Below are 14,684 nucleotides of genomic sequence, written 5' to 3' on the forward strand. Positions count from 1 at the left end.
CCCTTACAGGAAACTTTGTGCTATTTCAGATTTTCAATACACTCCATTCTGTGTGATTTATAAGCGTTTTGAAAAGTAGGGACATGGGGTAATGTCCTGAAAATTGTCATTATACAAATTTATGTCCTCATTTGTCACAAAAACGCTCACACACACACACACACACACACACACACACACACACACACACACACACACACACACACACACACACACACACACACACACACACACACACACACACACACACACACACACACACACACACACATACACACACACACACAAACACACACACACACACAGATGTGAGCTGCTCCACACCCTGTCTCTTGGGTCTTTCTGTCTCTCTCACTCCTCATGTAACACTTAGAGTAATAAAATTACTTGCAGACAGACACAGTATATGAATGTGTAGTGGCTTTGGTCAGAAAAGCACTTTATATGCATAAAAAGTTATTAATGCATGGTCCATGCACTGCAAGTGTACTTTGCAAAAACTTTACGTGAACTCATACTGTTGGGGCAGTAACAAACCAAACTAAGCCACCAAATTCATTGGTTGATTCCCCCCAAAGCATAAAAACATGCACTATCAAAACATTGTTTGTTTGTTTGAAATTCCTGACCTGCCAGACATAGCAACAACCAATGGCATCGCTTTGGGGCGGAGTTATCTGTGTAACCAACCAATGACAGACTGTTTTGAAAATTAGTTTGAAAACAGTTTGTTTGTCTTTTTGCGATTTTGTTTGGTGATGCTAGTGGTGCAACACACACTTCAGCTTTAAACCAGATGTGTTATTATTCGCATAGCTAGCAATTAACCAGTTTATAACTAGTTTGCCTCATGAGAATCTCTTCAAAGTATTTTTGATCTGAAAGAAAAAAAAAACTGACTTAAGAAGACAGTTTATGAAAACATTCACTATAGTGCCACTTGTGGCAACCTTGAGTAAGCAACATATTGTGTACTTTCATTACATTAAGTCCAAGTAAATCAACTTAGTCCAAGTCAGACACATTTCGGAACCCAACAGCGCACAAAATTGAGTCTGCGTTTTCGGGTTCACCTGACTCTTTAGGTTTTTAGGGGGTGTTCACATAAGACCCATGCACCCAAAAATAGTTAACTGATCAGAAACAAAAAGCAGAGGTCATGGGACACATTTATAAAACACTGCTCAAAAACAGTGTGAAATATATATGTATATACATACATATATATATATATATATATATTATTTGTATTATTTAAAAAAAATGACCTATTTAAGAAAAACCTAGGTCAGGGGTAGGCAAGTTCGGTCCTAGAGAGCCGCAGTCCTGCAGAGTTCAGCTCCAACCCTAATCAAACACTGTTGGATGGTCATGGAGCGTGGACAGGCCATGACGCCTAGATGGTGGCTGACTCCAGGGTGCAGATTTCTTAGAAAGAGGCTTTTGAAGTTCACATCCTCTTCAAGGTCAGGTTCATGGTGTGCACCAAAGTAGGCTTGTCGGAGTCGGTTGTAGTAAGCTTGAGGAACCTCTTGTCGACCATGTTTGATCTCCAAGGCAGTTAACAATCCATGTTCAGACTCAGGGTCTGTAAACTCTTTAATCAGGACCTCACGAAGTAGCTGGTAGTTTGACTTTGTTTGACTGTGCTGTCGATTTAGGAAGTTTCGTACCTCAGGACTGGACGTGGCTCTAAGGAGGTATAACCTGTCTCTGTCAGTCACATGAGGTCTCATTTCCAGATGAAACTCGATATCTTGCAGGTAGGCCTGGATGTCGTGGCCCTCTGTGGAGTTCTGGGTTGGAGCTGAACTCTGCAGGACTGCGGCTCTCTAGGACCGAACTTGCCTACCCCTGACCTAGGTTAACCTCACTAATTAACTAGTCAGTTGTCGGATGACTGGTCAACCATCAAGATTTAGTTTACATACTTGAGTCATAAATGTGTTAAAAAATACAAACTTCTGTCCCTTTCATTTCCCTCACTCCACCCAGGTTTTAGACCACAGAGCAATGAGTTTACAGGGGAAAACAGGAGGCCCATATCAGATCCAACACGTTGGGTTTTAGTGGGCATGGCGGCTGAATCTGGAGCCAGGCTGACTGTGAGACCACGCTCCGATAGAAGAGATTACCACTTACTCACATCTAATGCAATAAACACAAGGGTATCTGAGACTGAGAACTGCCCCAGCCCATTGCACTCCCTCTCAGCAACAGATCAGTGCCAGCAGCTCCGTGCTGAACAACAAATCCTCCGCTGTCATCGAACGCTCTGCTTTCCATTTACATTGGCAAAGTACAGAGGGAATGGGAGACGGAGCAGGAGGGAGAGAAGAAATGTGGGGAAAACATAAAATGAGTGAGAAATGTGAGGGTGACAGAATAAGACCCTGTATCAAATGGGAATACGGCATATAAATGGAAAACATCTTTTAAACAGACATATCAGAGTACGATGTGTCAGATGAGAGTGTATTCAGCGCAGATGTGCGAAAGCAAATATAAAGGTGAATGTAACCTCTGAAGACCTAATCCTTCTTCACATATGGTTCAAATACAATATTAGTGACTCCCACAGTTGGTAGCCGAAATAAGACCAACAGCGGTTGTTTGGGTCAAATTGACTGCATCTATATACATCTTAACAATAGACTGAATTAGTCTATTTGGAACAGAAATGCACATTTTGTCAGGGAAAAGTCCATTTAGATCTTCACATATGCATTCCACATATGCTTTTGGTTGTCAATGAAGCCCTCAGGCACCAGGGATTTACAGGCTTACATCACAGAAGCAGGGGAATCTTGGTTTGTGGGAAGAAGACATCGCTGTGAAATGATCTTTATTGCAGCATTCAAGGCCATTCTGGATTGGCACTAGGTGTGAGGGATTGAATGTGTGTATGTGTGTGCGCGCGCGCGCATATGTCTGCAGAAGTATCAAATTTCATTATAAACCCACAAAATTGTATTTAACACAAGAAGACCCAAGATAGTTTTCTTGCAGCTGCTATTCTTCAATATTAACCAAGAAATCTGAAGAAAAAATGATCATTAAGTGCGAGTCTACAACATTTTTGGCCCCTTTTAACATCTGCCAGGGGATAAAAAATGCTTCACACTCCAGTAGGTGGTGGTAATCTGGCCATTTCAATAGCGGTTAGCAGTAAAGTACATTTCTGCTACCTGCTGGACTGGAGGAAATTTTTGGTCACGTATCGTTTTCAATGTGACATCAGTGGTTCAACCATAATTATATGAAGCTACGTGAATATTTTGTGCGCAAAGAAAACAAAAATAACGACTTCATTCAACAATTTCTTCTCTTCCTTGTCTGTCTTCGACACATGTTCACAAGATTACCACAACGCATGAAATTACAGTTGAACCACTAATGTCATATGGACTATTTTAATGACGTCCGTACTACCTTTCAGGGCTTTGAACGTGTTAGTTGCGTTGCTGTCTATGGGAGGGTCAGAAAGCTCTCGAATTTCATCAAAAATATCTTAATTTGTGTTCTGAAGATGAACGAAGGTCTTACAGGTTTGGAACGACACGAGGGCGAGTAATTAATGACGGAACGCCATGAGGGTCAGTAATTAATGACAGAATTTTCATTTTTGTGTGAAATATCCCTTTAAATTATTTTCTTTTGTGTTCAATAGAGGAAGATGTGTCTTACGAGTTTGGAACAACATAAAGGAGGGTAAAGCCCTTTACGGACCAAAGACAACAACTATATGATGTGTATTAATGAAAACTATAACTAGTTTAAAAAAAAATCGTTTTAATTCTATGAGAATAGAGAAGACCACACCACAACTATAACAATAATGAAACAGAGGAACGATATTAATGGAATCACCTTCATAACAACATTTTGATATAAAACACTGACAGTCAATCAGAATCATCCTAAGACTGAGAATAAACAATGTTATCGTCCATTTGCGTGAACACTGATATACAGCTTGAGTCATAAACTGCAATACATTACTCAGGAAACAGTGGTAATGGCGTATCTCAGACACAAACATTGTGGGCTGGGCTGCTGAGGCCTGTGGTCGGTGTCACAATGACTATGGGAGTTTGGGGTGTGTAGACGAGCAGTTTTCGATGGTCATATTTAAGCAAGAGTGCGGTGCACATGAAAGGGTGGATTATGACAGGAAATGTACTTGATTTCTCAAACCGTCCTCCTTTGACACACCACGCCTCTTCTGGGCTATAAAGTCAAGTGATGACAAGCTCAGCTCAAAATATCTCTAAGACTCGGAGGGAGACACAGGTTTGAAACAAATGAGTGACTTCAATCTTCTGTATGTGTGACTAAGCGGAAGACATGCGACGTGACCCAAACTCTCCCTGACCTCTGACCCACCCAAATCAAATACGTTTCAGTCAGAAAGCCTTGAAGTAATCCTAATTCTGTTTTAAAGGGATCCTCCACAAGATTTTTTTAGCACGTCTGCTCTACACCTGGTTAAGAAATGAACAGGCACATTGCACTGCACAAGCCATCGCGCATGTGAAGTGATCTCTCTCCTACAAAGCTTGCCTTCTAGTAATTAAGCAAGCAAGATCCCATGACGCCGTGTAAGAGGATTTTCGCAGTGATCAAGAATCCAAAACACAGTGAGCAGATGCTTTGGATCTTCCTCTCAAGGATGACTAAGGTCTGGAGTTTCAGCATGCTAATGACCTAGATAAACTTTTGACAACAAATAGAAGAAAATACTCTTTTGGTGCCAACTTAAAAAGGAAAAAGTTCTTAAAAAGGAGTTTATTCATGTCTAAAATGCTAAAGTTTTTTTTAATGTTAGAATTACAATATTAACTAAAGAACAATAGGAGGCCTTTAGGCTAGGTAAACAAATGTATATACGTACATGTAAGCGTCTATAAGTGTGAGGAAGTTCAAAGCCATATGTAAATGTGTTTACCCATGTGGTTTGACAGCGTTTCTCTGTGTGTTATGTTTACGCCCAAGTTAAGTGTGCTTAAGTGGGCCAACTACACACACTTAAGCTGAGACCTGGTTTTATGACAAACGAAGTTTGAAATCGTCATTTAGGGTACTCACCCAAATGTCATTCAAAATCCATAATCATTCATCTTTGAGACACAAATATTTGTAATGTAACCTAAGTTTTCTCTCCCTCCATTGAAAGTCTATGCAACAAAACCCATTAAGACACAAGGTCTGTTCATCATATAAAGTGATTAATTAAAATTATATTTGTTCAAAAGAACAAAAAAAGCCTAATAGAACAATATATGCATATATAATAGGTATTATAAGCCAATACTAGTTTTTCTTTGCCTAACACCCATCTCAATTCAAGTTAATCTTAAAAACAACTTATTTAATAAAATTAATAAATAAATTAAAAAAATCTCCAAATTAATATTCCTTTTGTAATACTGTACATTGCATATTGTGATGCCTGAATTCAACATTTAAAAATATATATTTTAGTTTTTTAAATGTTCATATTTAATGTAGACCAAATTGTGTTATCAGACCACAATATAAAATATAAATGAAAATATTTTGGGGTGAAATTACCTGCTCAGACACTACGAGACTAAACGAACAGCCTTAGACAAGAAAAATCAAAATACATCAAGGACACGGCTTACAATAACTTCCAACAGGTTATTTCTACCTAATTTAAAAGTAAAAATGGCATGTCTCAGTAGTTGGGCCTTTTTGTTTTTCTGAAATGTTTCCTTTTAGTTTTTGACTTCCCAGCACTTGACGGATATAGAGAAATCAGGAGCAGAACAGAACAGAAGGAAGTGCTCTCAAAGGCTTCAAAAGAGGCCCAGTGAAGCCACTTATCATTTGGGCACCTGTCAACCACAGTCAAAAGCTGAGCTGAGGAAGAGAGAGAGGTCTTACGGTCCCAACAATCTTTCCACCCATGTTTTGGCAAACTGCTCCTTCTGCCTGACTGTATTACACACATCGACAGTGGAGGAAGCGCAGCACACGGGGTAATGGCTGAGCAGGCTGTATTTGCTCAGCCTCAGGTTGTCCTCAAAAAAGGTGAAGAGGTTGCGAGAGACTCAGCAGCACCACAGTGAAAGTGATTCAGTGGTGGGTGGATTCTGCCTCTAAGACCCTCGAACATGGTGTTGAGCTACTTAAAGCCATTAAAAGGCCTTTGAGGATAAGAGCAGCCTTCTATTTAGATTCACACACAAGCCTGATAAAGAAAAGGGTCCCAACACATATATGAAACCAGGTCTCAAGGAACCACTTAAACAAACAAAAAAAAAGATGTGGGTCAACCGACACAAGGGACACAATGATTCAGGCCTCAGGTCTCATCCAGCTGTATTCTGAAGCTTGTACTGTTTATATAATAGTGCACATAATCTATATTACGATTATGGCTTCCACAAGGAAAAATAGTTTCAGCAATCATTTAGATCTACACCAAAAGGCATACAAAACAGAAGTAGACACATTTTATAAAAAATTGTGAAATTATATTATTATAATTAATTAAAACATTATAAATAATTAATATTCATATATATATATTTGTTTACTTGTAATTACTATTTTATTGATTATAATAGGACAGAATCATCAAAAAACAATAAATAATTTATTATAAATATTATAAATATCAAACATTATTTTTTTTGTTTGTTTTATTTACAATGGGACAGAATCATCAAAATGCCACCAAAAATATTTTAATAGTACATTTACAGTATTATTTGAAATGATTAATCAATTGCATATGCAGCTCTATGCCCTTTCTGTGCACATTAAAGAGCTGGAATGCAAGAGGTTGGTCATCTAGAGAAGTCATTTTAATTGAGTCCAATTAGCTTTTGCCAAGCAAAGCATTCGGATCTCTGAATTAATCTGCAAAATGCTGTAAACACAGAAAACTAGCTGCCTGTGTCTTGGGCAAAATACAGGGTATGCAGACAATATCTCTGCTATGCTTTGTTTATGACCTACAAAGTACATGCTAACAATGTGTACTTCATCTCACATCTTTGCAAAACGTGATTGTCATTTTTGCTGTTAAAGGCGTGTTAACAAGTAAAAGTCCTGTTAAATCACAAAGAAGGAGAAGGCAAATTGAGAAAAGAGTTCACAGTCATCCTTCACACATCAGCATCTAACAGACAAAACAGCCTATTTGACCGATACTTTTGTGTGCTAAGGTAAGGGAGAGTACAATGTGCAACGGAACAAATCAACAGTCTTGCTCTGAACTTGCCGGCTGTCCGTCAGGGCCAGATTCAGCTAATCACTGGAGACTGTTCTGGAAAGGGCTGTATCAGCGTTACAACATGCTGCTGTTAGCCTTCTTCTAAAGCTTGTGCACAAACCTACTGGCAACAGAGCACAAGAGGTTTATAAAGCAGAGCACAGGCCGTCTGAAAGGGTGTGAAGTGCACAACAGGAGGGGGGGAAAAAAAGTGTTAACTGGAAGAAAAGTGTGATAGTTGAAATTTGCTTGTGGTCTTGTGGCCATTACAGATGTTTGAATAGTTTATAAAAAATATGACTACAATTAAAATTCTGTCATACTCATGCTGTTCCAAACCTGTATGCTGTCATAATTTTCATGGAACAGAATAAAAGATATTTTACATACAAGCTTTACATAGATTTAGTTTTTCTCTATTACAGTAATCCAAATAACTTGCATATACAAAAAAAACAAAACAAAGAAAAATAAAAGATATATTCAAAAACTTGCCTTTATGTGAGGAACAAGCATCAAAATGCACAAATACAAAAAATCTGGCAAAGACAAATAAGCTGATACCAGTTTTCATGTTATGGCTGATAAACCGATGAATGGTCAGTGTTAAAATTCCATACTATTTCACTCTATTTCCTCCAAATAAACTAAAAATAACAGACTATGTTTTCAAAGACTATGTTTGAGTGAGTGTTAGATGACAGCAAAGATAATCTGCTATAAAAATAGTATTTTAATCATTGACATGGTACAGATAGTGCATTTGTAGGCTGACGGCCTGTGGTCACTATGGATTGTCATTAAATCGAAAAATATATATATCTGTGAATCTGCTTTAAAAAACCGTCAGCATTTGGGTTTAAGAACAACATAAATGTGAGTAAATACTGACAGACTTTTTGAGTGAACTATCCCTTTAAGAAAGACCTTTCACACGTCAAACTCGCATGACAGTGTATAATTTGCTCAGGCCTTCAGTATGAAGTCACAAGATAAACATAACACAACATAAGACAGACATCAAACACTCATTCCTGTAGGAAGTGGAAAGGTCAAGGAGTACATGGAGCAGATTACAATCCAAAAATAACTAACCAACACTGGAAAAAGAGAAGAATGAGTTTATCTCCACTCGAAAGATAGTGGCATCTTTCGCCCAGAGGCAGGCTTAGGTGTAAACACAAACTGACAGGCTATAGACACCGGGAGTCAGCATGAATGAAACATCTTTCCTCGGCCGCGAGGAGCAGACAGTAAGCGTAATTTTTAAAGGCGAAGCAGCAGAGATGGTTGTGAATGTGAAGGCAAACAGTGCTGGAGTTGGGTGGGGGATAGATGGTCTGAATTCTCACATTTCAAACCTCAAAGACTTCTCCATCTCAGCCAAATTCATTTCGGTATGTGAGCGCTGGAAATGTGCTGTGACGATCATGAGCTCGGGCTCTGGCAGATGACTGGAGAGAGGGAAGCGTTTGCCGTTGGCGCACAGTGCTACAAGTGCTAAAACGACAATCTCGCTAATAGTCGACAAGCATCAGTAGTGCTGGATTTGACACTAAGTCACCGTTTCAACAGAACTAATGTTTAAATCAGAGTTTAACGATAAGCTATGCTGTCACAATGACAAGCTACAAGACTACTGCTGCCTTGATGTCATGTTGGCATGATTGTATTTACTACATGAGCGCACACAACAAAATCATAATTACCAGTGGGAAACAAAGTCTGGGTAAGAATCATGGCACAAACAAACTGATATTGGTCGTAATATGTTGTAACAGTGAATAGTTTTGATAAGAATTTTGTGTTTTTTTGAAGTCTTTTAGTTGCAAACAAACTACATTTCGCATTATTTTCTTTGGCTGCAAATAACAGATAAAGCATCAAATTCTTCTTCATTTAGTCGCACTAGCTTAAAAAAATATTGTAAAGTGGGAAAAAGAGAGAAACACAAACATTTAAACACTTAATGTTAGTTTTTGAAAGATGTTTTTATGCTCAGCAAGACTGCATTTATTTAATCAAAAATAGACAAAAAAAATAATATTGTGAAATATTATTACATTTTAAAATAATTCTATATTTCTATTTTAATAGAATTTCCATTTATTTCTGTGATGAAAAAGCTGAATATTCAGCAGCCATTACATCCAATCTTCAGTGTCACATGATCCTTCAGAGATCATTTTAGTTATGCTGATTTGGTGCTCATTTATGATGATTACAGTTATTATTATATATGCTACTTTACTTAGCCCCGCCCACTGGGAAATCCCATTGGTCCAAATCCCTACCCTACATAGCTATATATCAATCATCGAATATGTTCCAAGTTCCTGTGACTTTGTTGCTATCGCAGTATTTCTCTTTCAGTGTAGTATGAAATGTGTCATGTTGCACCTTGTTAGGAACATGACGTTACAGATTTTCAACAGAAGTGTGAAATATTCTAAGCTACATTGTAATGTCTCATGATGTTGCTAAACAGATTGCCATTTGTGAAAAGCATCGCCTGACATTTCTTACACAATGCGGCGTGATGCAGCAGCCTTTGCATAGCAGTGTAAGGAAGCAGACATGCAAACACACACGGTGACTCGCTGCACAAGCCTGAAAATCGCCGCAGTTTGGGACAGAGTGGAGATGAGGTATCGGTAAATCTCAGGTTCATTGTGACAGGCCACACAACACAAAACAGTGTACTAAAGCAGGGCTTAGCAATAGCATTAATGCTATTATAAGCTAAGCCTTATAACACCCTGGAAACACCATCAACTCTGATCTTGAATCAATATCATCCCAGCACTCTCGCTTTCTCATTGCCCCTTCATCAATGGCTCAGGTTAGTCCATTTATATCAGCACCGCTGTTCCATTTTTGTCTGACTATTCCACGTTTCTTTTGGGTTCAGAGGTAGCAATTAGTCAAAGTGAATCCCCACTGGGAGCGGAGATACACGAGAGGCATCTCCACTGCCAAGTTGCACGTGAACATAAAAAGACACCCTTCTGTGCCATCCGGAGCTATTAACCCTCTCGTCCCCTCTTGTAAAGGGTTACAGAACGCCCATTTAATGAAAGTCGGGTGGGCCCAGCCCCAGCTGCTTCACCCCAGGTGCGATGGCACTGCCTCTAGAGTGCCCTAGAAATCACAGTCATCAGGCAGGAAGAAGTGGCACATAATGTCATGTAACATGCTTTTGAAAGCCACTGATAAGAAAAGGAAGGAGAAAGTGACATCACAGTGCCAAAAAAGAAAGAGGGGGTGTTGGCAACAGCGCAGGTACGCTCCACAGTCACGAAATGTTTCCAATTAACAAATTATCTCCACTTCACAGCACAAAACCAATCCCATTTAAGTGTACACGCTTTCTATGAAGGGAGCCCATTGGTGTCATCACACTTTAAGGCTAGAAATTTTAGGAAATCTTTAAGCAAGTATTAAAAAAATAATTGTGAATATTCAACCAACACATTGCAGGCTTGTGGTCCTGTTGTCCATATGTTCTTAGAAATGTACTCTTTGTATTCATATTGTTTTTATATGGTTTTAAAAACTTAAAATACTATTGTAAACAAATTAAAATTGAATGAATGAACAATTAATTGAAAATTAACACATTTAATGACTTAATGTTAACCATAAAGTCAAGTTTTTTTTTTTAAGTGTTTTTCTTAGACATATGAGTACACACATTATTGAAAAAAACTGCAGATCAAAAATTTGGGGTCAGCAATTTTTTCTAAAGAAATTAATAGTTTTCTATTTTAAATAAATTCCGTTCTTTTCATTCAGCAAAGAAAATATATAATGGCTCCACAGAAATATTAAGCAGTTCAAAATCTTGAGCACCAAAAAAAATAAAAATAAATCAGCTTTGCCATCACAGGAATAAATTACAGTTTAAATTCATACAAAATAAAAAAAAATGTATTTTAAATTGTAATAATTTTAAATTTTTTGATCAAATAAATATTTAAAATAATCTTTTGACCACTAGCATATATTTTCCAAAGTTAAAATGTCTTTTTATATATATTTTAACAAGACTGTCAAAAAAAAAAAAGGCTATCCATCCATCTATCTATCAATTAATTGATTGGCATTTTTGGCTTTATTAAGACAGGACAGTTTGTTGACAGGAAGTAAAGTGGAAGAGAGAGAGGAATAAGATCGGGACGCCCGCAGCGCAACGACACCCAAAGAACCACAGCGCTATATGTCAGAGTGCTGCCTATGAAGCTATTGGCGTCGTCGTTTTTCTTCTTTATAATATCAGCAGCTGTAACTGAGCATGCACAGCTCAAATCATTTGCGTTCACATAATTTCAGAGTTTCTTTCGGGCCAATGAGGAAGTTTTACAAACAGCCTTCACATGACAAGTCCAGGGCCATACAGACTCTCAGAACACCTTTGGTTTGGATCCTGAGTCTAAATGCAGCGCGATTCAATGTGAAAGGGGAAAGGATGAACAGAATCAAGCGAAAGACTTGCCTTGTACCTTCCCCATTAAAGGCAAGAATCCAAGGTTGTGTCTATCGCCTAAAAAGGCCATTCTCTGATATGTGGATCTGCGAGGACAGCGGTCATGACCTCCACGGTCCCCGCTGGTGCTTTGAAAATGGGATGCAACATCAACTGAACACTTTGGAACTAAATGGTAGATGGGTCAAGCCTGGTGTCAGAGTGAGATATTGCACTCTGCTTATTCAGACAGAAACATATGGTCCAATGCTTTGGGGTTTTGGGGAGTTTCAATGACCTGCGGCCCCATCGCCGCTTCAGCCCATTCCCAGGACTCACCTCAACCTCTCACCCATCATTTGTCATTTCTCAGTGAGGCACGATCAGGCCACAGAGATCCTGGCATGATTCCTGACAGGCGCAAGACTAATCTATGACTCACAAATACTAAAAACTCAAGAAGGGAGGATAATTTAACCCATTCAGCATGTGCATTTAAAGGCCAATATTTCATGTAAGTGCATACAGATTGTGATGCTGTACTTTTTGTTGCTAGTAGTAGTTTTTAAGTGACTGCTTAGGGTCATGTATTTTGTATTGTGTATTTTTGTCCGGATCTATTCGTCTGTTCATCTGACTCATAAATTGAATTACTTGACTACAGATCTCTTATGATGCACATGTTTATAATTTCTGAATCAAAATTAATTTTAATATTTTTGGGGGTGCAAAGTCTAAGTTGTCAGGGTGGACATCTGTCCTTGTATCATAAAAAAACAGTAAATCGATAAATTCTGGAAAAGAATTATCTTTTCTTATTAAAGGGGTCATATGATGCTATTTTAAAGATCATTATTTTGTGTATTTGGTGTAACAGCACAGCGTCTCCCTGCCATGGTTGCATCAACACTACTGCTGTTCCTGAAACCACGCCTTCTTTCTTTGCGTGCACATTTGGGCGGCATTATGCTAATATTTCCACATAGTGATGTAGACATGTGTTAGAATGAGCCGTTTTAGGTAGGCGTGGCTGACTCTTAACTTTTATAAAGAATATCTCTTTGGATTTGAGACTTTAGTCTTTGCAACTTTACAGATCTTCTTTATGCACCAAGAGCTTGTAACACTCCAAAGAGAAAGGAAAAATTGAAATCGCATCATATGACCCCTTTAAGCGGTTGTTCTTGGAAAATAGTTAAAAAATAATATTTTAAAATAGAGAGAAAGAGGAAAAACATCTGTCTATCAAAACAGTCATTTGGTGTAACCAATTTTGTTGTAAACTAAAATTGTTTTGGTTAATTTTGGCAAATTTGGTTAAAAAGGCTGAAATAAAATTTGATTAAAAACTTAAATGAAATGGTGCCTTGGAACTGAAATAAAACATTTTAGTTGAAGCACTAAAACACATTTTAGCTGAAAAAAGAAAGATAAATATTTGTAAAAAATAAAATAAAAATGACAAACGCACAAAAATACTCAAATTAAATTAAAATGAAAACTGAAAATACAAAAATAAAAGCTATGTTAATATATTAAAAATACTGTAATAGTACATATTTTTACACTGGGTGCAACCAACATGCAGAAACATTCAGAAAAAAAAAACTGTCATGGCCAATAACTCTCTTATAATATCCTTGATATGATCTTTTTATGACAAGGCAGTGTTACATCAAGTTGTAAAATGTCTTGTGGTACGTTCAACTTGAACTGTATCTTCAACAGTCTGTGCTGGAGAACTCTCAACGGAACTGAATGACTTGCATTTGCTCTATTGATGCAAATCGCTGTCAGTGCAAATGCCCCAACGTTCTTGGATAATCTTTCTGATGGCTGGGAATTACTCCAAACATTCTAACAGGATTAAGGCACCAACAATTCATTGTTTGCGGACACCAGCAGATGATTGAACAAACTATGCTGGAAGTCACAAAAATGAGCCTGGAATCAGGGAGCCAATGGCATAATCATTCCCTGCGTGTCAGAACACATGCAGTGCGCTGCTTCAGATTTCTAATAACGTCATGAGTGTTCAGCTCTGGAGAAACTTATACTGAGTCATGGAGAGATACCGCTTTCAGTTTGACTGGATCTGATGTTAAATTACCATGAAATAAGCACTTCACAGAAATGAATGTTTCCCAGGAGACATAAGGTCTAGTATTTCGCTTATACCTGCAATAAGTCAGTTACCATGGGGTTTTCTCCATCAAAATTCAATGACTTCGCAGGGTTTCTGGCCACAAGATGATTTGGGGTCAAAGGTCATTGCTCTTTCGTTACTCAGATGGCATTTGTGAACATGGGTAATGTCAAAACGCACACCTCTGATGGGAAAATAATCCATTATAGGCAAATAAAATCCCACACACATTAACCCAAATGAACCTGAAACACAGAGCAATGAATCCTATCAGCTCAAGTGTGATTAATTGATGCAATACACACAGATGAGAGAGGCCACTATATGAGAACAAGACATGCTGGCAATAATAAATGCCTAATTTATTGCCCAACGTATGCTTGTGTGTTCCTGATATACAAGTAAACATCATCATGAATAACTGCTGTGACTTTAATGTTCATTATGAGAGAGCTAAAACAGAAACATTTAAACAGCATCTCTGATGTAGCTAACTGATGTAGAAAAATTGTGTGTTGGGAAGTTAGATTCATTTACACATCACTTTTTCCAGACTGTCCATTTCAATTAATTGATTTAATGGTTAATTTGCCTCATCGCTCAGAAATGTTCATAGAAGTCCATGTGTGTTATTTTTTAATGTATTAAAATTACATTTATTTAGTTGTGTTCATTTAGAGGAAAAACTGTAGAAAATATCCCAGTTTAACTTGAATTTTAATGTATTTTATTTCTTTCATTAACCAAATGCAAGCAGAAGAATTTTCTGCATAAATCATACATAAAAACATTCTTACATAAATGGACACATTTAATTTAATTTGGTC

General features: G+C 37.8%; 1 protein-coding gene across 3 annotated transcripts in view; it reads right to left on the bottom strand.

The window, feature by feature from the left end:
- Window positions 1-14,684, bottom strand: part of LOC107695907 (ras-related protein Rap-1b-like) — a 76,465-nt gene that overhangs the window by 21,882 nt on the left and 39,899 nt on the right. The window contains exon 2 of one of the 3 annotated variants that reach the window (XM_016496021.1): window positions 8,022-8,024. The exons of the other annotated variants lie outside the window; for them this stretch is intronic. The gene's annotated coding sequence lies outside the window, so the exon portion shown is untranslated. The remainder of the gene's footprint in view (window positions 1-8,021; window positions 8,025-14,684) is intronic. 3 annotated transcript variants of the gene reach the window in all.

The sequence above is a fragment of the Sinocyclocheilus anshuiensis genome, unplaced genomic scaffold (assembly GCF_001515605.1).
Source record: "Sinocyclocheilus anshuiensis isolate Anshui unplaced genomic scaffold, SAMN03320099.WGS_v1.1 scaffold538, whole genome shotgun sequence".
Taxonomy (NCBI): Eukaryota; Metazoa; Chordata; class Actinopteri; order Cypriniformes; family Cyprinidae; genus Sinocyclocheilus; species Sinocyclocheilus anshuiensis.